Here is a 25111-nt window from a genome sequence, read left to right as displayed (position 1 = left end):
CATGACATTCTTTTCTATAAGCCAAGAGTTCCCCCACAGGGCACCTCGGGCAACTGTTAACAATCAGTTAGTGTTGACAAGTGAGTTGAAATCGATTTGACTTGAATTCTAGAAAGTTTACTCAGGTTGCTTTATGGAGAACAGATGGCAAGGATGAGGGCAGAGGCAGAGAGACCAGTTAGGAGGCTACTGGAATAATCTAAATGAGAGATGACACTGGCTTGGATCATATTAGCAGCAATGATAAGAAGCATAGGATTCTGGATGGATTTTTTTTTTTTTTAAGATTGATTGATTGATTGATGAGAGACACACAGAGAGAGGCAGAGACATAGGCAGAGGGAAAAGCCTCCCAAGGGGAGCCCAATGCAGGACTCGATCCCAGGACCCCCGGATCACACCCTGACCCGAAGGCAGATGCTCAACCACGGAGCCACCCAGGCGTCCCTCTGGATGCATTTTAAATGTAGGTCAACATGATCTACCAACTGATTGCATGCAGGACATGAGAGGAAGAAAGTAATCAAGGGTGACTCACAGGTTGTTGTGCCTGAGCAACTGAAGTTGTCCTTTTCTGAGATGAAGATCAAGAGGAACACCATGGAGGGACAACAAATGTAAAGTTTAGAATGCCCGTTCAAGTAGAGAAGTCAGGCTGTAAATTAGAGAAAGAAATTTGGAGTTTCAGGTCAAGATCTGGGCAGAAGAGCTAACTTTGGAAGTCATTCAGTCCTTGAGACTGGGTAAGGTCCATAAAGAGTGACAGGCGATAGGTTTAAAGCCTGAACCTTGGGGAACGCCCAACGATCTGGGTCACAGGGATGTGAGAAGGAGTAGCTAGTGAGGTGGGAGGAGAACCCAGGAGAATGCATATCTAAACCAGGAGTGTGTCAGGAAGAGGGAGTGATCTACTCCACCAAAGATGCTGCTGATGGGTTTAATAAAGTGGGTAAGGATGGAAATGAGGCAATGAAGGGGCTAAATATTAGTAAAGACATGATTGGATCAGAGACTGCATATCTCAATTGGAAGAATTATTAAAGTCTGTGCAAGAAAAGGAGTGAGTTGGAGAAATAGGGTGTAGTGGCTGGAGCATGGGACACTAGACACTGGCACAACGGAGGGCTCTCTAGTCAGTGGTAGTGATGGGTTCCAGGGTATGTCTGTGGAAGTGAGTGGTTGAGAGTGAATCAAAGTCCTTAAGGAAAGAAAGGAAGTGCCCTGGGTTCAGCAGGTGCCTGCAGCAAGGAGGGCGCCAGTGGAATACCTTGATGAGATTCCAAGCGCGTGTTAGCCAGCCCACTGGTTTTCTAAGAGGGAAGAGGGAGAATAAGATTTGGAAGCAGCAATGAAGAGCAGATGTGATACTGACCCTCCTCAAGGCCTGAGTCTGACCTAGAAAGAGGACAGCCCCACTTCAGAGGCTGCAGGGGGAATAATCCCTCTAATTCAGTTTCTCACATCATTGCCACTGCACCTAAGAGGTTTGAGATACAGTGCTTTCTGAACCCACGTGCGATGCTGACCTTAGAAATTTTACCCCAAACCACAATTATCCATCCCCACATAATACTGGGACAATTTTTCTCCTCCGTATACCCAGGAGGTATATATTTGTCATCTCCAGAGCTTGTATTTTAAGATGACCTTTAAAGTCCTTGTTTACAAAAACATGCAATTCTTTTCCTTGTGAGGTCATATCCCTAGGGAGACTTACTAAATCTGTGTTTAAATTTCTTTGCCTATTTTTTCCACCAGTGTCATCAGGTGACCTTTATAAACATACAATTGAGCACTGATTGAGGTCAATTCAGGCTAAGGCATCTTTCTTCCTTCCTTCCTCTTTTTAAGGAAGGAAGGGGGGAAGAGGGAGGAAGGAGGGAAGGAAGGGGGAGGGAGGGAGAAAGAAAAAGAGAGAAAGAAAAGGGGGAATAAAAGAAGAGGTGGGGATGAAGAAAGGACACAAACAAGCATGCAAACAAAAAGGCTAAGAACTCCAATGTAAGAATACTTAGAACTAATGTTTAATAAGGGATAATTTTCAGGACCCCTCCCCCCCACTTGCCTCATCTCTAGAGCCTCAGTGTCTGGAACAGTGCCAATAAACATTTGTAGACTGAATGGCTGTTGTTTCGGAGCCCTAGTAAAGATTTCCTCCATGGCTCTTAGGACCTTGGGGCTCTGGTCCTAGGAGAAACATGAGCCCCCACACCCAGCCCATACCCTGCCTCTGCTCCCTGACAGAGCTCCAGCGTGCTTCTTTTCTCCTGCAACATGTGTGTTCAGAAACACTTTGGCTTTTATTAAATCCAACTCTACTGCTAATATATTATATAACTTAATCTTGTGCCAGCCACCCCCTGGCACAGGATCCTACTGGGCAGGGGGCCAGATTTGAAGCAAAGTTCTCCCTGCCAGAGATTAAGTTTGGTTAAGAGGTGAGATATTCACTGCCAGATGCACAAACTCCAGAATAATTTTCCAGCTGCATGTAGGCCTCTGTGTAGTTTCTGCCTCTGGTGGCAGAGGTCGGAGGTCATCTGAACTGGGAATGATAAGAAGCAGGAGTTGCAATAGGAAAGTATAAATAAAAGGGATGAGGGTGGTGAGGGGAGCTGGGTCTGGCCAGGAGGTTGAGATAATTTCCTGTGTTGTCAGAAGGCCTCTATGAGCTTTTTTTATACCCCTAACTCCAGCCACCTCCAGCAAGCCATTGTGTGGACTAGACTTGGCTTTGTGAGTTCTACCAGTGTCCATTCTCATAATGTGTGATGAGTTTTTAGACCACAGAATATCGAGGTGGCTGTTCTTTAGGAAAGGTATAGTTCATTTTGCAGCTTCCTGTGTGGTCAGGAAGCTTTATTGGCTCCTCCAAGCATGGTCTCAGCCATGGTGGCCTATGGCACCGAGGTTGAGAATCCGCCCTCACAAACCATCCCCCTGGCTGTTGAGTGTATCTTCGAATCCTCATTAAATGACTCCATCCTTATGAGCTCCAGCACGATGGAAAAGAAACACTCTCAGAGTGAAACTCTGCAAGCACCTTTGAAGAAGTCCTAGATGAGACATCAGTCAGTGACAGCATGGTGAGCAAGTATTCCTTGGCCTTTGCATTCCCTTTCCTGGAGCCTGGAAACTATTGAGAACTTGCAATGCACTCAAGGCTAGGGAAGGGACAAGCATAATGTTAGCATAAAAAAGATATAGTAAAAATGCCAGCAGGAAGTTTACTCTTCCATGCTACAGATGCTCCACCCTGAACCTGATCATAACAGGTCTAATCAAATCCAAAGGAACTCTCCACCACCTTCTTATCCATTCTTAGCATTTCTCTACTTTGTAGAGCTTGTTAGAACAGATCCTTGCCCCCTCCCCACACTCCGGAGATTCTGTTGCAGGAGCTCTGGGCGGGGGACAAAATCATCACTTCTGACAAGCCCCCCCCAGACGATGCATATGATGAGGCTCAGGACACATTACCCCAAAACATGGCCCCTTGATATACTGAACATCTTAAGCAGAAGGAGTTTGAGAAAACAACATATGGATGGCTGAATGGTCATTTTGCTGAAAACACACATGCCAAGAGGATTATCAGAAAACAATATTTGTGTTTGATCCAGATCTGAAGACTTGTGGTTGGACATGCATATTAGGCTCCATATTTGTAAAATATTGGAAAGACTCCTCCCTTGGGGATCATTGTGAGGATTATAGTCACAGCTAGTAAGTGCAGCACTGGAGCCAAAATCTGGCTTCTCAGACTTGGAGAGTGCAGAATGGTACCCTTAATAGTGAGGATCTGACCCTGGTTCCAGCGGAATGAGCTCTTCCAGGGTCCAGGCATTGTGCTAACTGCTCCATAGATAATGTTCCATTTAAACCTCACAACAGGGGATCCCTGTGTGGCTCAGCAGTTGAGTGTCTGCCTTCAGCTCAGGGTGTGATCCTGGAGACCCAGGATCAAGTGCCACATCAGGTTCCCTGCATGGAGCCTACTTCTCTCTCTGCCTGCGTCTCTGCCTCTCTCTCTCTCTCTCTCTCTCTCTCTCTCTCTTGTGAATAAATAAATAGAATCTTAAAAAAAAAAAACAAAACCTCACAGCATTCCAGGAGAAAGATATTATTATTATCCTTGAGGAAAGCTGAACTGAGAAATGAAGTAACTTGTCCAAGGTTGCAGAGTGGGAAGTGGAACCCAGGTCCCCTCACCATAAGGCTGCTACTACTTCATAAATTGTGAGACTTCTCCCAACAGGGCCTCTCAGGAAACCATCAGGTTGGCTGCAGCCTGAATAAGGTGGAAGCAAGGAGACTTGGGATGTAGTACCGGCTCTGCTGAACATGCAACATAGGGGTGGCATGGAGTAAGATTTGGAGATTCAAAGGAAGCACTAATCTCTGAATTAATCCTTATCTTGTTTATGGGAAGAGATTTATCTGGACTAGAAATCAGCGAATTTATTCAGTAACAGGCCAATTGCAGACATTTTAGACTTTGCCATTGTAACTATAAACAGTATATAGGCCAAAAAAGTGGCTGTATTCCAATAAAACTTCACTTATGGATGCTGAGATTTGAATTATGGAAATTTTGTGTGTCACAGAATATTATTCTTCTTTTGATTTTTTTCAACTACTTAAAAACATAAAAATTATTCTTACCTGCAGGATGTACAAAGGTGGATGATGGATTGGATGTGGCACACAGGCCATAGTTTGCTAACTTTTGATCTAGATGAATTCAAAATGCTTTAGAAAATTATGTTTCAGTATGTTTTAAAAATTTAATGGTAACCACTAAAAGAATAGACATAGGATGTATAATTTCCAGCGCACAATAAGAAAAGCAATGAAATAAAGAAAAACTGATCAGCTGAAGAAAAAATAGAAAAAAAGGAAGAAAGTATGATGGAGAACATACAAACAACATGATAAGGATAAATCTGATTGTATAAGTAATCAGTGTGCCCATGGAAAGGCTAAATTAGCCAATTATAAGACCTAGATTTTCAGTTTAGGTTAATAAAAAGAAAAAAATAAAGCTATATCCTATGTCCAAAAGGTATATATAGAAGAAAACTATGCAGAAAGTTTGCAAAAAAGGTAGAAAAAAAAAAAACAAAACAAATGAACAGGGGGAAAAGAGAGAGAGAGAGGCAAACCATAAAATAGACTCTTAACTCTTGACAACAAATTAAAAGTTGGGAGGGTGAGGTGAGCAGGAGGATGGGTGAGATGAGTGATGGAGATTAAGGAGGGCACTTGTGATGAGCACTGGGCGCTATATGTAAACGATGAATCACTGAATTCTACTCCTGAAACCAATATTGTAGTATTTTAACTGACTGGAATTTAAATGAAAACTTGAAGAAAAAATATAAATAAAGGCAGAGGGAAAGGGATACTACCCAAACAGGTATCTTATGTTACATAATAACTAAGAAAACAAAAACAATCATTTAAAAAACATCACACCTATTAGGATGGCTACTATAAACAAAACACAGAAAAATAGAAAACAACTGTTGGCAAAGATGTGAAGAAATTGGAACCCTTGTACATGTTAGTGGGAATGTAAAACAGTGCAGCCACTATAGAGAGAAGGATGATGGTTTCTCAGAAAATTAAAAATAGGATTACCACAAGATCCAGCAATTCCACTTCCACCCCAAAGAATTGAAAGCAGGGACTCAAAAAGATATTTGTACACCCATGTTCATAACAGCATTATTCACAGTAGCTAATGGGAAAGCAGCTCAAGTGTCCATCAGCTGATGATTCGATAAACAACAAAAGGTGGTCTGTACATACAGCGGAATAGGATTCCGCCTCGAAAGGGAAGGAAATTCAGTCACATGCAATAACATAGATGAAACTTGAGGACATTATGTAAGTGAAATAAACCAGTCCAAAGGGATGAATACTGTATGATTCCACTTACAAGAGGATCCTAGAATAGTCAGATTCGGAGACACAAAGTAGAATGGTGATTGCCTGGCGGTGTGAGGGGAGAGGAGTGGGGAATTGTTACATAATGTGTACAGAGTTTCAGTTTTGCAAGATGAAAAGAGTTCTGTGGGTCATGGTGATGATGGTTGTACAACCAATGTGATGTACTTAATGCCACTGCACTGCACACTTGGAAATGGTGAAAATGGAAAATTTATGTTATGTGTCTTTTACTACAATTAAAGAAAAAATAAAATAAAAAGCATCCCAGCAAACATGGATTTGTTCATTTTGATAAAAGCTACAGTCCACTAAAAAGATAGTCATATGCTTCAATGCAATTTGCCATAGAGTTCTGAAATATATCTAATATATATAAATAAAACGTATCCAATAAAGAGAGTACTCATTTTTTCCAGACACCCATGGCCCTTTTACAAACTAACCATGTATTTGACCACAAAAAGAATGCCAATAAATTCCAAAGAGCACACAAATCTTATTACTTGGTCACTCTGCAATAAAATTAGAAATTAAAAAGCAAAACAAAGCACAAGAAGTAGCAAAATAAAAAATCTTTTCACTGGAAATTTTAAAGCCTCTTTTAAAGTAGCTCTTGTGTTAAAAAAAAAAAAAGAGAGAGAGAGAGAGAGATTATAAACTAGAAATAAACCTAAATGAGCCTTTGTTTTCAGGGGCTTATGAGACCTGATCCAAGTGGACTCAGGGGAAATTTATTAAAAATGAGAAGAATTCAGAATAAATGAAGGAATCATTAAATTCAAGAGGCTGGAATGAAAGATCCACAAAATAAACCCCCAAAAAACTAGGTGGATGGAATATAAAAATTAGCAGAATTTAACGAGGTGGAATATTCATATCAAAAATACACTTAATTAATAAACAAAATCTTGTTCTTGAAAAAAACATATTACCATAGACAAATCTTTTTTTATTTTTTTTTAGATTTTTATTTATTTATTTATTCATGAGACACACAGAGAGAGAGGCAGAGAGAGAAGTAGGCTACATGCAGGGAGCCTGATGTGGGACTCGATCCCGGGTCTCTAGGATCAGGCCTGGGGCTGAAGGTGGCACCAAACCGCTGAGCCACCCAGGCTGCCCACCACAGACAAATCTAACTAAATCACATAAATAAAATATATAAATAAAAATTTAAAGAATATTCATATTTGAAACGAAAAAGGAAACACAACTACTAAGATTTTAAAGCACTCTAAAAATTACTAAAAAGAAATTAATGTTAATAAAAAATTTTTAAACCTAGGTCAAAATGCAGAATTTTCTAGAAAGATGCAAATCACTAAAATGTGTCTAAGAGGAGATGGAAAACCTGAATAGTCCAATAAACACAGAAGAAATTAGAACTGTTGTCAAAGTTCTTTCCATGAGCCCAAACCAGGCTTAGATGGTTCTTATTGGTGAATTACATCTGATTTTCAAGGACCTGATTATCTCTATGGTACATAAATTCTTCCAGAGTGTAGGAAACGTAAGTCTAGACGCCAAGCTGGAAAGATAGCCTGTGTGTCTAGTGTGGGGGCGGGGAGGGGGGGTTCTGGGAAGCCAACTAGAGTTAGGAGCACAGTTTTTTTTTTGGTGAAAACACCTGTGCTAGAAAAAAGGAGGCATCCAGGTTGGGTGGGTAGTCGTCAGATCAGGATGCAGATCTGACCAAGTCTTTGCCGAGCCAATGAGAAGCTCTTGAGCAGGGACTGCCTATTAGAGGAGTCTCACACTAGTAGAAATAGCTAGGCATGTACCCTCCTCAACCTTGCTACTCAGTCCTTGAAAACAACTCGAGAAAAGTATGACCTTGGCTCACCACAGTGCATTAGAAAGGGAAAGAAATCAACGAAGAAGGAAGGAAAACTATGAGCTAATTAAACTAAAAAATTAAAGGCCCAACACTCTAAATGAATGAAGCAAAGAATCTATTAATTGGCTACATGAACAGATTAAAAAGCAGAAAAGATTATTCCCATCACAATAAATGCCTTGATAAATGGATTTAATAAAATTTGTGCCTGTTTCTAAATAAGAACATAAAATTTTGGCAAGCTTGAGGTAGAAAGAAACTTTCTTACCTTGATAAAGTCTAGCTGCCAAAAACTGTTAGCAAACATCCTATTTAATGGTGAAAAATCAGACATTCTAGAAACATCTGGAATGAGACTAAGTTACCGACCATCACTATTACTGCTAACCAGTTTACTGGCGTCCTAACCAAATAGGAAGAAAAAAAAAGAACTTAAAGATTGCAGTTTATTGTTTTAAAATTAATCGTGATGATGGTTGAACAACTGTGAATATGCCCCCAAAACATCAACTTGTGCCCTTTAAATGGGTAAATTGTATTGTATGTGAATTACATCTCCAAACACTGTTAAAATATCATTATCCTGTCCATTATAAGACTTACTACTTAGAAAATATTGTCTACCTAGAAAATCAAAGAAAATACACTTAAAAACGAATAAAAGTGAGAGGGTTTAGAAAAGTGGCCAAATACAAAATCAACATACAAAAACCATCTTCTAATAAATAAACAATAGCCAATTTCACAACATCACAGAAAGAGAACCCCATATACTCCATGCAGAAAGATTAAACAGCCAAAGATGGATCTAATTAGAAATGTGGAAGACTTAAATTTTAAAGACAATACTTGACCAATGAACAAAAGTTGAGGTATAAAGCATGGCAGCCAAACAATTCCTACACCCCACCTCCCCTTTGGGAATGACTGCAGTGGAAATTTCCTTTAGAAGAAAGAGCCTGTGGATATCACAGGACCATGAAGAATGTTACTAATGAAGTATTTAAAATGCCTAGCACAAAGTCTGGCGAATAGTGAGCACTCAACAAATGCTAATTATTTTTCCAGATTCCACATACAATCAGCACTCAGGGGCACAGAAATGGAAAATTGCCCTTGATCCTGCAGTATACATAGATGACTGGGGTGGTAGAAATGCTCTGAAGGGAGTTTGACACTTCCTTGAACTAAATGTGCCACTTTGGAATGGAGGGATCTGACTGGACATAGGAGCTCATGGGAAAATAAGTCATCATAGTTCAGAGATAGAATCAATGTCTGCGTTTGGCTTCTCAAAGCCTGAGGTTCTTGGGCATTTATCTATTCAGGGGAACACTGACCCAACTACCTGGCACCACTCAGAACTGCACAGGAAACAGGTGGATTAGAAGAGTTTTCATTCACTCATCTTTTGTTCATTCATTCATTCAAAAAACAATTATTGGGTTTCAAACTGTTCTTAGCACCTGCAAGGAGCTAAGGGAAAAAGGGAGGTGTATAAGGTAAAGACTCTTTTTTTCCAGTCTAGTAGAGTGAGAACAGGATACAAGGAGACCAACAAAGTTGGAAGAAGGACCAGGCAAGAGATTTAGGAGCAAGGCCAGGGGTAGGTAACTTTAGGGACAGGCATGTGGGAACATGACCCAAAAGGAGGCCCAGGATTGGGAACCCTTTTCAACAGCTGTCCTCACTTTTCAGAACGGCAAATCATTAAAGATTGACACCACCAGGTGTTGCTGGGGTGTGTAGAATCAACTCTCCCATATTGCTGGGATGGTGTAAATTTGGGCCAACCTTTCTGGAGAGCAACCTCACAAAACATGCCAACGTTTAAAACATACCTACGTATGACTCAGCAACTATCCCATGGGAATAATTGAACAAATGAAAGCAAATATCAGTACCAGCACAGAATATTCATTGCATCATTGCTTGAAGAGGAAACAATTGTAATCCTTGGATCAGTCACACATTCAGCCTTGGACCAATCATGATGATCACAGGAATTGGGTCCCCTGATTGGCCAAATCTTAGTCACACATCTCTCCTCTGTTGCCAGGGTATGGAGGAGAATCATGCTGGACAGTTGAAGATTAATCTGGGGGAGGATGTTCCCCAAAGAGGAAAAAAAGGAAGAACACTGTTACCATAAAACTGGGGATAAGAAAACGTGTTGAATAAACAAAATCTATACTTACTTCCATCCACTAGAGTAGGAATAGGTGGTGCATGTTTCAGGCAGAGGGAATAGACTATTCTTCACAGCGCCTCAGAGAGCCATCATAGTCTGTGATGAAACTCCCTGTCCTGAGAGGATGAGGAGGGACATGGAGGAAGGTTAGCCCTTAAAAAAAAGACCTAGATTGGTAAAATCCAGCCATATGAATAATTGAATAACTTGAAAGGTATGGCTGAGGCTGTGGGGTGGCTGTGACAGAAACATAAGACAATTGAGAATGCTTTGAGTAAGTTAGGAAAGTTTCTTACCCTAGATGGGCCTATGTTGTGTCTACACATGTTCAGCGTGTGGCTTGCACAGCAGGCACCACTTGCTGCCTGGTGACGTGGGACAAATGACTTAACCACTTGAAAACTTAATTTTCTCATCTCTGAAACTGAGAGAGGAAACCAGTCTTATGGGCTGACTGGGAGAATTTCATGTGGTCGTGTAGGTGAAAACTGCCAACACCGTGCCAGTGAACATGAGTTGAATCTAAGCCAAGAGAAGGGCCTGCCAGAAGGAGCCCCCAAATTTAAACAGAAGGGGCAAAATGCAAACAGAAGACATTAATTATGGTGGCCTTAGGAAGTCTGAAAGCCAGAGCTTTGTTCTAGGGCAAAGGGAGCCATGGAATGTAACCTGGGGGCAGTAATGAGAGTTATAATTGTACTTGACCTAAAACTATGTTGAAAAACCAGAACTTGCCCCTCTCCAAGTTCTTAACTGTACAAATGGAACAACTGTTTACTTTTAGGTTTTTATTTTTCATGCACACTTTCCCAGGCACCCTTCAGAACAGGAGCTACTTAAACTCCCCAAGGCAAGAATAGCCCCCCACCACGCCTCTCCATTTCTCCTGCCCCATACTCCATCTTGTCCTGTGCCTAGAATACCACAGGCTTTGTGTACCCTTCCTCAAGACCAACGACAACATTTATAATGGCTGCCTTGGGGCACCTGGGTGGCTCAGTGGTTGAGCATCTGCCTTGGGCTCAGGGTGTGATCCTGGTGTCCTGGGATCAAGACTTGTACTGGGCTCCCTGCAGGGAGCCTGCTTCTCCCTCTGCCTATGTCTTTGCCTCTTTCTTTGTGTCTCTCATGGATAAATAAATAAAATCTTTTCCAAAAAAGTTGGCTGCCTTGAATCTCCTCACCTCAAACTCAAGCCCAGGGAGCCTTATGCCAACAGGGCAGCAAGCCTGGGTTGCTCTGTCTGGGAGGTAAGGAGAGAGGGACACCACTGCGAAGACCTGTGTGTCCAGAGAGCATGAGACAGTCCCGCCCCTCCAGACCCCCACGTGGTACAGCCTGTAAAGAAAGAGCATTGAACCAGAAGCACAAAGGCTGCTCTGTTGATATGGAATTGGGCAAGCCACTGGCCTCTCCAGGCCCCTTTCCTCACTCTTAAAACGGAGGCGACGATACCTCAGGGAGCAGTGGGGAATGAGAGAAACCTTGCAATGACAGGTCCTCCGCAGCCTCCATGCACTGTGTAGGTGTGTGTCGTTATTACCCTTCTACATCCCACAGGGCTTTCCAGAGTGTCAGAGCAGTGCTCTGCATCCTGGGGTAGGAAGTAGATGGTCTAACTGGCTCAGGATGCTAGGCACAAAAGCGAAGCCAAGAAGCAGCAGTCATTTCTTAGAGTTCCTCTTGCCATTTTCCGTCTGGGCTCCAAAGTGATGCTGTTGCCAAGGCCACCAGGACTTCCCTGCCTGTGTCCGGAGGGAGAACTGATGTTGGCCAGGAAATCTCACAGGTGTCTGTGGAACAGAAAGGAAGCACCTCAGAAGCATGTGCCCATGGGGGTGTAGAACATGGAAATCCAGAAGCAGAAGGAGCTTTCCTTCCCTCCCTTGGCTCCTCATCACACGTCCTGGGGTTCAACCTTCACCTTGGAGCCCAGCCACCACCACAGGGCCCCCACTGCCAGCAGAGGGCTCCCCCAGAAGCAAAGAAGAGGCTCTCCCACAAAGATGCTAGTGTTCCAAGGCAAACATTTCCATTCTGAATGGCTTTCGTGAGACCATTCCTCTGTGTTTGGCTGTATGCTTGGCGCTTTGGAAAGAAACGAAAGGCATGAGGGAAAAGACCCACTGCTACCAGCTGCTGGTGATAAACAGCTGTATTTGCACAGCCAGCCTTGGAGAGGGACTTCCCCAGGTCTAAGCCACCAAGTAACATAGGTGTCACGAGGCTTGCCTTCACTGATGCCCTGTGTCAGGGGCATTCTGGAAGCTGCCTCAGCTTACTTGGCCAGAGAGAAGATACCAGATGAGAGCAGGGCAGATCCAGCAGAAGGAAGGCTGTGTCAGGAACACAGGCTAGCCAACAAGAAGTGGCAAAGGCTCCTTCAGGGACATAAGACGTTGGGCCCAGTGGACAGGAAGGCTCCAAGGCCAGGTGCCAGGCTGGGGGCGTGCTTAGGATGATGGGGGCTGGTGCTGGCTACTCACTTCCGCCCCCTGACCATGAAGCCTCCTTCTTTCCCTCCTTTTCCTACTTTTCTTTGATTTAGCAACTTTTTACTAGACCGTTTCCCAAGCAGCAGGATTTCTTGGAAACTTTACTATTTTATTGAGTACTGTGAGTCAAAGCTATCCTGACAGTTCTCGCTCACTCTTCAGTGTCACAAAGCAGTTCTGCTGAATGAAAGGAGCAGGTGCATGCCCAGGCTCTTGTTGATCTTATATTAATTCCACCAGAGGGGCCAGTGAAACTTTGTGAGGCCAGGCACTGGCTGCCACGTAGGGAACTCCCTGCTCTTATCAGTAACACAGCAGCTGTCTCTCAGGTGGACTGTTTGCGCTGAAGAGTTACATATTTTATTCAGCTTTCTTGAGTTGGGCTCCAAAGCTCAGGGTCAGATGACCTGATCCTCCTCTTCCTTAGGCCAGCCTCAAGGCTCTTCTTGAGCATTACGTCCCTCACAGGGTAAACTGAGGCAGATGGAACAAGCCCAGGAGACTGTGCCTAGCCACACAGGATGGAACCTTCCCGCTCCTCACCACAGCCTGGCAGGCTCAGCCCATGGGTTCCCAAAGAACTAGTGCCCAGGTATGTTGGAATCTTTCTAGACAATAGATGCCTAGCCAGCCTCCCTTATTCTACTGACCTCTCTCCCATTCTCCCTCGTGGCTGGCCTAAGTACTATTTAAAACACCAGTCTGAGGCATTCCTCCAGTTGAAAAGCATCTCTGATCTCTGCCATTACACCCCCAGCCCCAAACGCCCTTTGTTCCAATAAACTGCTCATAATGGCTCTACCTGGGAACCCCGGGTGGCTCAGCGGTTTAGCCCCGCCTTCAGCCTAGGGCGGGATCCTGGAGACCGGGGATCGAGTCCCACGTCGGGCTCCCTGCATGGAGCCTGCTTCTCCCTATGCCTGTGTCTGTGCCTCTGCTCTCTGTGTCTCACATGAATAAATAAATAAAACCTTAAAAAAAAAAAGGCTTTACCTCCCCTGCCACTACCCACCAGCAGCATCCTGATGATGCCTTTCCTGGAAAATCATTACTCATTCTCCTAGATCCGGAGCAAACATGGTTACTCTGTGCACCTTCTCCTCCCCCCAGGCAACTGGCCATTCTGGTCTCCGAAGCCTGCTGCCCTAGCCTCCCTAATATTACTCACCACCCACACTAGGGTTCCAGTACTCCAGCTGTTGACTCAGTTATCCCCCTGCCACCCACTAAGGCAGCTTGAGGGCAGGGGCTGACCTTAGCATCAAAGCAGGTGCTTACTACACATCCGTTGCTGAAGATAAGACAGAGGTAAGAAGCTCTGGCTAGAGAAGAAGAATAGTGCATTGATTACCGACTGTATGACAGATATTGTTCTAAGCTCAGTTAATATCGCAGCAACTCTATGAGACACATATTATCACAAGCTTCAATTTACAGTTAAGGAAACGAAAGCAGAGAATGGTTAAGTAGCAACACAAAATCTACTAAATAATAAAGCCAGGATTCGAAACCAATCTCTGCTCTTAACCACAATATATATGCTTTTCAAACCAAGTGGGAATGAGATCAAGAACTAAATTTTATTTCTTATTTTTTATGTCTATGTTTATAGGCACCATTGCTTTTATTTATTTATTTTTAAAGATTTTATTTATTTATTCACGAGAGACACAGAGAGAGAGAGAGAGAGGCAGAGACACAGGCAGAGGGAGAAGCAGTTTCCGTGCACGGAACCTGATGTGGGACTCGATCCCGGGACTGCAGGATCATGCCCTGGGCCGAAGGCAGGCGCCAAACCGCGGAGCCACCCAGGGATCCCCAAGAACTAAATTTTAGAAGGCTTGAAGCTTCAGCATCAAATAGGCCAGAGTATAAACTTTGGTTCTGACCTTGACCTTACTCAACCAAGCGGAGTATCAGTCTCCCCGAATGTAAAATGGGCATAATAATAGTATTTCGCCTTATCAATAGTTTGGTTGATTTTAAAATTCCATAAATCTGGTATAGTCTACAACAGTAATGCCAGCGTGCTGTGGCCCGGTGACGTTTTTAGAACTACTGCTGCCAGCCCTAATATCAACCCTTGAGAAATAATGTTCACAGAGGATTATCTGGAGAATACGCAGGATATCTCCCCCTTTAGACCTGACTGAGCCAGACTAAAAAAGGCTCTTCTCCGAGACAACTTTTTCTGAAGACTGACTTTCCCTCAAAGTATCACACTTGCTTTCATTATCCCTGCTCTTGGGCACTAGGCCTTCTGCCATGTATTTGAGATCAGTGGGCTTATTGTGGGCATGTTGTAGCAGATGCCTTGAACCCGACTCCATTTCCCTTATGTGAGGATTGTAGGGACACTTGTCTCACACAGGGATTTTCTTCATCAGAAGCACAGTGCTAAAACAAGGGGACATAGTTTGATCCTAATGGCTGGTAGCAGAATAATTCTTAGGAAGCAAACAGTCCTTGTTTGGGAAAATATTTTGATAAGCTGGAGGCATGGGGGTAGAAACACAAGAACTGGGTGCTTTTATAGGACAAGCAACTCGGGGTAAGGCACAGATTGAGACAAAGAGGGGAATTTGACCTCTGAGAAGGAGAGGAGCCAGGGGAGGAATAGGAAGAGGTATCTGTGAGATGATGGGGGAGGTGAAGGCCAGTGGCACAGGGGCTTGTTGTTTGCTGGGGCTGCTGTAACAGAGCACCATGGACTGGGTGGCTTACACAACATACATTTATCTTCCTGCAGTTGTGGGTGCTAGAAGTTCGAAATCAAGGTGTGGGCAGCATTTGTCTCTTCTAAAGCCTCTCTCATTGGCTTGCAGATGGCCGCCTTCTCCTTGTGTCTTCACATGGTCTTCCTTCTATGCATGTCTGTGTCCCAAAGACACCAACCAGTCATGTTGGAATAGGGCCACTCCAATCACCTATTTTTTTTTTTAATTTTTTTTTTATTTTTTATTTATGATAGGCACACAGTGAGAGAGAGAGAGAAAGAGGCAGAGACACAGGCAGAGAGAGAAGCAGGCTCCATGCACCGGGAGCCCGACGTGGGATTCGATCCTGGGTCTCCAGGATCACGCCCTGGGCCAAAGGCAGGCGCTAAACCGCTGCGCCACCCAGGGATCCCGCCAATCACCTATTTTAACTTCATCTTTAAAGACCCTATTTCCAAATACAGTCATATTCTGAGGTACTGGGGGGCTAGGACTTCAACATATACGTTTTGCGGGGAACACAGTTCAACTCATCACAGGAGGCAAAGGACATTTGAAGACCACCCTCCGTCCAACCCTGTTTTCCTGTAAAAGTCTTCATTAATTACTTTGTGTGGGTGAAATCTTTTGTAGACGCCAAAAAAAGGTAAGCCTCCTATCTGGAAGCCATATGGTGTGGAACAGATTCCCCCTTGTGGGATCAAGAACCCTGAGAAAGTAAGCCTCCTGGGAACCGGCAAGAAAACTTAGGTCATGCTTGGGACCTCCCCTGGGCCTGGAGATCTCAGCTGGCATCTGGTTTGCATCACTGATCATGTTTTTCTCTTGGCTTTCTTTGATCATTAGGAAACTCAGAGGCAAATTGGAGGTTCCTTACAATAAATGCTCAGGAATTCATGCAGAGTTACTTCCCATGCTGTATCCCACTATTTAGCCCTCATTTTCTCTTGACTCTCCATTGTGGACTTCTCTGTCTTTGTCGTCTATTCCTTTGAAGCATTTTACACCACTCCATATAGTTCCTACAGAACTGCCAATCATCATACCCAGCCCCATCTTTCACCCTCATCAGGGCAATGTGGGCACCTGGCTCAAGCTGGCTGGAATATCCCAACTGAATGACCACAGGCCTGGCTATGTAACTCAAGATGAGTCACAGAATTGCCTCAGATTGATATGGGGAGACAGATGTCTTCTTAGCTATTTGCAAAGTTGAAGGGATATGAATCTGAGGCTTCCAAAGGCTATCTTTCCTATCATATGGATACAACCTCATTCAGGCAAAGGCCACATGAGGCAAGCAGAGCTGAAAAAGGAGAAGAGACAAAGCCTTGAGGGTCTATTTGAGCCTTAAGATCAAACTACACCTAGAGCTGGATCCACCCCTGGATCTACTTAACATCAGAGTTAATAAATTCTCTTTTCCCATTGGGCACTGAGCTACAGACTGGAGGTAGGCATCAGATTAGTTCTGTTTCCCACTTCAAGTCTAGAAGGGAGCTCTCAATCTGAACACAAGGCCAAAGGGCAGTGATTATCTCGGAGTCAGAAACCTCAAGGCAAGTCTAGTTCAAGGACCATGACCAGTAATAGACTTCTACTGTTGTTTTTAACTAACAGAGTTTGTAAACTCAAATGTAACAGCTCCTCACTAGGATTGTAGGGATATTATACATCCAGAAAATTTCAAGCTTGGCCAACAGTGGTATGTGATTGCTTAAACTCCAGGGCAACCCCAGGCCCAACAATTACGCTGAAAGGGAGAGGCCACTAAAGTAGCCCCTCAATGAGGAGTCTTCCCCTACACCTTACTTAGAAGTGGTCTTGGAAATCTCAAGACCAGGAGTGTCTTTGCAATTAGTAGAAAGGGGGCAGTTGGGCTGTCTGACCCAGAAGACTGCCTGGGGCTGTCTTTGTTCCTACCCTGCAGAACATGGAGTGTACTAGAAGCCACTTTGCATGATTATTCCTTCTCCTCATTGCCGAATGGGAGACTTATTGTGGCATTTCTGATGTCCCTTTGTCATTGGGTTTTGGGTATGCTGGGGATGGTGGAGATGGTGGTTAAATTTATCTTTTGGCTATAGGGTGCCAAATCCATGAAAGAATGTTTCAGAACCTCACAAAAGAGGAAAATGCATCACCTGGAAATCCTGAATTTTGGACTGAGTGTGGCAACTAGACATGATTTTGGTTTTCAGTATTTGTTTGTAGAGTCATTGTATTCTGTTCCTTAGGAGTGTTTATAGAATTGTATTTATGGGAAGAAGGGTGATTTTGTTTGTCAAGCTTCCTTCCCAGGAAGGAAGGCCCTATGTGGTCTTGGAGAGTATAGGCATCAAAACACTCCCACTCCTATTTCCAGCTTCACAGAGGTGGAACCTAGCCCAGGCTGACCAATCTGAAGATTCCAGTCATAGTGACTGGTTCAATTATGGACCTGTCATAAGCAAGTCCAATCATGATTGACATATGATCATTAGCTAAGAGAGATCTATTAACGCAGACAATGGTGTAGAAGTAAAAGCAGCTTCAAATTCAGCATTGGACCCTCTTTTCTTTATTTTTATTTTTATTCATTCATTCATTCATTCATTCATTCATGAGAGACACAAAAAGAGAGGCAGCAACATAGGCAGAAGGAGAAGCAGGCTCCATGCAGGGAGCCCGATGTGGGACTCGATCCCAGATCCCAGGATCATGACCTGAGCCAAAGACAAGCACCCAACCACTGAGCCACCCAGGTGTCCCATGGACTCTCTTTTCTTAAAGGGTCTTCAGTCATTCTACCCTCAGAGATTTCTCATTAGCTGTTTCACCTCATGGAAGTTTGGAGCCTCAGACCGTTTTCCTTTGACCCCTGGCATGATTTGTTTAGATTATATGTTTTAATTTCCAAATCTATTATAATTTTTTGTTACCAATGACTTCCTTGTTTAAGAATGTGATCTCTATGAATCTATATGTGATCTGTATGTCCAACTCTTTGAACTTTGTTTAGACTTGCTTTTCATTCATACAAGTATGTGGCCAATTTTTGTAAAACATACCATGGATTCTTTTTTTTTTTTTTTAATTTTTATTTATTTACGATAGTCACAGAGAGAGAGAGAGAGAGGCAGAGACATAGGCAGAGGGAGAAGCAGGCTCCATGCACCGGGAGCCTGATGTGGGATTCGATCCGGGGTCTCCAGGATCGCGCCCTGGGCCAAAGGCAGGCGCCAAACCGCTGCGCCACCCAGGGATCCCCATACCATGGATTCTTAAAAAGAATGTTTTCCTAATTTGATTTGTGCAGAGTTCTGTGTAAGTTAAGCATTGCTCAAGTCATCAATAGTCTTACTGATTTTTGTTTTGTTTTGTTTTATCTACTTGGTCTGTAAATTACAAAAAAAGATGAATTAAAATCTCCAATTATGATGGTGGATAAGTCAATTTCTCCTTGTCATTCTAATTTTTGCTCTCTATGTTTTAAAAACAACAATTTCTTTAGAGCAGTTTTAAGTTCACAGCTAAATTTTACTCTTTCAGATTTTCTACATGGGCAATCATGTTATCTGTGAACAAAGGCAGTTTTAGTTCTTCCTTCTCAATCAGTATACCCTTTATTTCTTTTTCTTATCTTATTGTACTAATTAGGATTTCCAGTACAGTGTTAAAAAAGAGTAATGAAAAGGGTTTCCTGATTCTAGTGGGAAACCTACTGACCCATTTCTGCTGGGTGGGTGTTGAAGTCTCCAACTATGATAGTGGATTCATCTATCTCTCCCTGCAGTCCCACCATTCACTGCTTCACATATTTTGACACTCTGTTGTTAGGTGGATGACCATTAAAGATTATTATGTCTTCTCAGGGACTTGACTACTTTGTTATTATGTAATGTCCATATAGCTCTGATAACTCTCCTTGCTTTGAAATGCACACTGAAATTAAGATAGCTACTCCTGGGACGCCTGGGTGGCTCAGCGGTTTGGCGCCTGCCTTCGGCCCAGGGCATGATCCTGGATCGAGTCCCACGTCAGGCTCCCTGCATGGAGCCTGCTTCTCCCTCTGCCTGTGTCTCTGCCTCTCTGTGTGTGTGTGTGTGTCTCTCATGAATAAATAAATAAAATCTTTTTTTTTAAAAAAAGATAGCTACTCCTGCTTGCTTTTGGTTAATGATAGCATGGTATATTTTTTTTATCCATTCACTTGTAATTTGTGTGTCTTTGTGGTTATAGTGGGTTTCTTGTGCATAACATTTCTTGGGTCCTTTTTTGATACACTGTGATGTTCTCTGTCTTTTAAATGGTGCATTTAGACCATTGACATCCAGAGTGATTATTAATATAGTCAGATCAATATTTACCATATTTGTTACTGTTTTCTGTTTGTTGCTTTTGTTCTTTGTTCCTATTTTTATCCTCCACTTTTTCCCTGCTTTTTGTGGTTCTAATTACACATTTTATATGATTCTATTTTCTCTTCTTTCTTAAAATATCAGTTACACTTTTTTAAAACACTTTTTAGTGGTTGCCTTAGAGATTGCAATATACATTTATAACTAATCCAAACCCACTTTCAAATAACACTGTACTTCACACACAATTTAAGTACCTTATAGTAATAAATAATACTAATTCTTCCTTCCCATCCCTTGTATCATTGCTGTCATTCATTTCACTATATACATATATAATCAAATGTATGGTTGCTATTATTATTTTGAGCAGTTATCTGTTAGATCAATTAAGAGTAAAAATGAAAGTTTTTATTTTACCTTCACTTATTCCTTTTTTCAGTATTCTTTTTGTAGATCCAAGTTTCTGACTTATATTATTTTCTTCTCTCTAAAGAAATTCTTTTAACATTTCTTCCAAGATAAATCTATTGGCAAAAAAAAAAAATCCCTCAATTTTGTTTGTTTGAGAAAGTCTATTTCCTTCATTTTTGAAGGATAATTTTACAGAATTCTAGGGTGGTGGTTTTCTTGTCTCTCTACATTTTAAATATCATTGACTCTTGAACAACATGGGTTTGAATTGTGTGAGTCCACTTATATGAGGCTTTTTTAAAAAGTGGTAGAGTCTAACGCAGGGCTTGAACTCATGACCCTGAGATCAAGACCTGAATTGAAATAAATTGTTGGACACGTAACCAACTGAGCCACTGGGCGCCCCTATATGTGGCTTAAAAAAAAAGATTTTATTTATTTATTCATGAGAAACAGAGAAAGAGAGAGAGAGAGAGAGAGAGAGAGAGGCAGAGGGAGAAGCAGTCTCCATGCAGGGAGCCCAACATGGGACTCAATCCTGGGTCTCCAGGATCACACCCTGGGCTGAAGGTGGCCCTAAACCGCTGAGCTACCCAGGTTGCCCATTTAAAAAAAATAAATACAGTATAGTAAATGTATTTTTTCTTCCTTATGATTTTCTTTTTTTAAATTTTTTTTTTAATTTTTATTTATTTATGATAGTCACACAGAGAGAGAGAGAGAGGCAGAGACAAAGGCAGAGGGAGAAGCAGGCTCCATGCACTGGAGCCTGATGTGGGACTCGATCCCGGGTCTCCAGGATCGCGCCCTGGGCCAAAGGCAGGCGCCAAACCGCTGCGCCACCCAGGGATCCCTCTTCCTTATGATTTTCTTAATAACATTTTCTTTTTTTCTATTTACTTTATTGTAAGAACACAGTACATAATACATATACAAAATATGTGTTACTCGAATATTTATGTTATTGGTAATAATTCTGGTCAACAGTTGACTATCAGTACTTAAGTTTTGAGGGAGTAAAAGTGATACTCAGATTTTTGGCTGTACAGGACGTCCAGCCCTAACCCCTTTGTTGTTCAAGGGTCAGCTATACTTCACTCCGTTTTCTTCTTACTTGCATTGTTTCTGAGGAGAAGTCAGGTATAATTCTTATCTTTGCTCCTCTATAGGTAAGGTGTTTTTTCTTCTGGCTTCTTTAAGTTAAAGATATTTTCTTTATTTTTGATTCTCTTTTGTTTGGAAAATGATATGCCTAGATGTAGGGGGGTTTTTTGGGGGCATTTTCCTTCTTAGTGTTCTCTGAATTTCCTGGATTTGTGGTTTGGTGTCTGACATTAATTTGAGGAAACTCTTAGTCATTAATGTTTCAAAGTATTTCTTCTGTTCCTTTCTCTCTTTATTTTCCCTTGGGTATTATGATTATGTGTTACTCTTTTTGTAGTTACCCTATAATTCTTGGATATTTTTTCTGTTTTGTTGTTGTTGTTTTTGTTGTTCTCTTTGATTTTCATTTTTAGAGTTATCTATTGATAGATTCTCAGTCTCAGAGATTCTTCCCACAGCCATATCCAATCAACTAATAAGCTCATCAAAGACATTCTTCATTTATGTTACAATGCTTATTTTTTAAAAAAGGATTTTATTTATTTATTCATGAGAGACACAGAGAGACAAGGCAGAGAGATAGGCAGAGGGAGAAGCAGGATCCCTGTGAGGAGCTTGGTGTGGGACTTGATCTCAGGATCAAGATCACAACCTGAGCAGAAGGCAGATGCTCTACCACCAAGCCACTCAGATGTCCCTATGTTATAATATTTCTAATCTCTAGCATCTCTTTTTGGTTCTTTCTTAGGATTTCCATCTCTCTTCTTAAACACTGTTCATCTGTTCTTGCATGCTGTCTGTTTATCCAGTAGAGACCTTAGCATATTAATCACAGTTATTTCAAATTCTCTGTCTATAATTCCAACATCCAATGTCTAATTCTAATGCTTTCTCTGTCTCTTCAAGCTGTTTATTTTCTTTTTAGTGTACCTTATAATTTCTTCTTGATAGCTGGATATAATGTAGTGCTTGAAAGGATCTATTGTAAATAGGCCTTCAGTGATGTACTGGTAAGTATAAGGGAAGGAGAAGCATTCTGTAGTCCTCTAATTATTTCAGTATTTCAGTGAGCTCAGTATTTCAATGAGCCCCACAAAGAGAGCAGGTCCTAATTCCTGGAAGCTATGAACATTACCTTACATAATAAAGTTTTTGCAAGTGTGATTAAGTTAAGTGTTTTGAGACGAGAAGATTATTTGGATTATCAGGTGGGTCCTATAAATGTCCTTGTAAGACAGAAGCAGAGAAAGATTAGACACAATAGAAGAGTAGTTAAGAGGAAGATAGAAGCAGAGAATGATGCAGCCACCAGCCAAGGAATGCCAGCAGCTGCCAGAAACCAGAAAACATGAGGAATGGATATCCTTCCCTGCAGAGCCTCAAGAGGGAAGATGACCTTACCAATACCTTAATTTCAGACTTCTAGCCTCCAGAACTGTAAGAAAATAAATTTTGCTATTTTAAGCCATGGAGGTTGTGGGAATTTGTTGTAGCAGCCCCAGAGGACTAACATAAGAACATTTTCATTTATTGGCTATTTGGATATTCTCTTTTATGAAATGCTTATTCAAGTACACTGCCTGCTTTTCTTTTTTTAAAGATTTTATTTATTTATTCATGAGAGACAGAGAGAGGCAGAGACATAGGCAGAGGGAGAAGCAGGTTCTCTGTAGGAAATACGATGTGGGACTTGATCTCAGGACCCCAGGATTACGATCTGAGCCAAAGGCAGACACTCAACCACTGAGCCACCCAGGTGTCCCTATTGCCTATTTTTCTGTTGTGTTGTCTGCCATTTTATTTTGTTTATTATTTTGTAATGATTCTTTTTATATATTCCAGTTATAAGTTAAAATTATTTGAGTTCTCTAAGAAGTAGAGACTGAGGTAGAGTTAGGAAGTGAAAGGCTTATTGTGGAGTAATACCCATGAAAGAAGAGGAAAAGAAAGAAAAGGAAAGGAAGCAGGATTAGACTATAGTGCAGACCTGAAGGTCTCTGACAGCCCAACAGGGAGGTCTGGAGCAAAGGCTACCCATTAGAGGAGTCCCATGGGGAATGGGGGTGGAAATCATTAGGTTCTTGTACCACTATTTTGTTTATCATCGGCTGGGGAACACTCCACAGAAAACATGCTTGGTCATTATTGCCTTTCTTAATCATTGGTCAAGGACCACTGGCCTGGTCCTTGGCTTGAAAGATGGTGTGGACCCAAAGGAGTTAACAGTAGGAGATTATGAGTTAATCACACTCCTCACTCAGCAGTGAGCAGTCCTTTCTTGAAGGAGGCTTTGAATAGTGTATTGGCCATGTGAGTCCTATATTGTAACTATGTTCTTCCAGTTCATGTTTGTCTTTCACAATCTTAATGGTGCCTTTTTATGAACAGAAGGGTTTTTTTTTAAAGATTTTATTTATTTATTCATGAGAGACACAGAGACATAGACATATCTCATATTCATTAGAGACATAGGAAGAGGGAGAAGCAAGGTCCTCACAGGGAGCCCAATGTGGGACTCAATCGCTGGACCAGGATCACGCTCTGAGCTGAAGGCAGACGCTCAACTGCTGAGCCATACAGGTATCCCATGAACAGAAGTTTGTTTGTTTGTTTGTTTTTAATCTCAATGTAGTCCAGTTTATCATTTTCCCCTTTATGATTAGTTATTTTTGGGTCATGCTAAGAAATATTTGCCTACCCTAAGTTCTATTCTAAAAGATTTTTAGGGTGCCTGGTTGCTTCAGTTAAACTTCTGTCTCTTAATTTCAGTTCAGGTCATGATCTCAAGATTGTGAGATCAAGCCTTACATTGGACTCCACACTGGGCATAGAGACTACTTAAGATTCTCTCTCCCTAAAAAATAATAAATAAATGATTGTTCCAAAAAAAAAGATTTATTTATTTATTTATTTATTTATTTATTTATTTATTTATTTAAGAGAGAGGGAGAGAGAGCACACAGGGGGAGAAAGAGAGGGAGAAGCAGACTCCCTGCTGAGCAGGGACCTTGATGTCAGGCTCAATCCCAGGACCATAGGAACATGACCTGAGCTGAAGGCAGACGCCTAACTGACTGAGCCATCTAGGTACCCCTAAATAACAGATTTTTAAAAATTATTTCCATTTAGACCTACAGTCCACCTAGAATTGATTTGTGAATGATGTGAGGTAGGGGTCAAAATTTATTTGTCCCCTTTGCTATTCAATTGCCCTAGAAAAGAATATCTTTTCCTTTCCCCACTGGTTTCCAAGTGTCACCTTTGTCATTCATTAGATGAACATACATGCATTGATTTACATTTCCCTGATACCTAATCACGTTGATTATCTTTTTGTGTGCTTATTGGCGATTGCATATTTTCTTTGGAGAAACGTATATTCAGATTTGCTCATTTTAAAAAATTGAGTTATTTTTCATATTATTATTGAGTTGTAGAGCTCTTTATATATCCTAGATACAACCTTTTATCAAATATAATAGTTACAAAAATTTTCTCTCATTCTATCATTGTCTTTTTACTTTCTTGATTATGTTCTTTGAGGCACAAAATTTTGACATTTTGATGAAGTATGATTTGTATATTTTTTTCTTTTGTTGCTTGTGTTTTTAATGTCATACTAATTCAAGGTCACAAAGATTTACACCTATGTTTTCTTCTAAGAGACTTATAGTTTTAGCTCTGGTATTTAGGTCTTTGGTCCATTTTGAGTTACCTTTTGTATATGGTGTATATGGTCAAATTTGATTCTTTTCCATGTGGATATCCAGTTGTCCCGACACAATTATCTGAAAAGATTATTTCTCCATTGAATTGGTTTGGCACCCTTGTTGACAATCAACTGACACTAAATGTGAATATTTATTTCTGGACTTTTAGTTCTATTCCATTGATCTATATATCTGTCCTTGTGCCAATATCACACTGTCTTGACTCCTGTATCTTTGTAGTGAGTTTTAAAATTGAGCCCTCCAACATTTTTTTCTTCTTTTTTTTAAACAAATCTTTTAAAAAAGATTTTATTTATTTATTTATTTATTTATTTATTTATTTATTTG

General features: G+C 41.5%; 1 long non-coding RNA gene across 3 annotated transcripts in view; it reads right to left on the bottom strand.

Moving 5' to 3' along the window:
• Window positions 1–7635: 7635 nt before the first annotated feature.
• Window positions 7636–25111, bottom strand: part of LOC140601323 (uncharacterized) — a 35906-nt gene continuing 18430 nt past the window's right edge. Inside the window, exons 3-6 of one of the 3 annotated variants that reach the window (XR_012004349.1) lie at window positions 19956–20062; window positions 11439–11776; window positions 9991–10099; window positions 7636–9890 (exon numbers count right to left, since the gene is read on the bottom strand). This is a non-coding gene — a long non-coding RNA (uncharacterized lncRNA). The remainder of the gene's footprint in view (window positions 9891–9990; window positions 10100–11438; window positions 11777–19955; window positions 20063–25111) is intronic. The other 2 variants (XR_012004350.1, XR_012004348.1) reach the window with 2 other exon arrangements.

Source organism: Canis lupus, chromosome 12 (assembly GCF_048164855.1).
Source record: "Canis lupus baileyi chromosome 12, mCanLup2.hap1, whole genome shotgun sequence".
Lineage (NCBI taxonomy): Eukaryota > Metazoa > Chordata > Mammalia > Carnivora > Canidae > Canis > Canis lupus.
The sequence above is the reverse complement of the archived record's forward strand: the minus strand, read 5'-3'. Positions and strand labels throughout refer to the sequence as shown.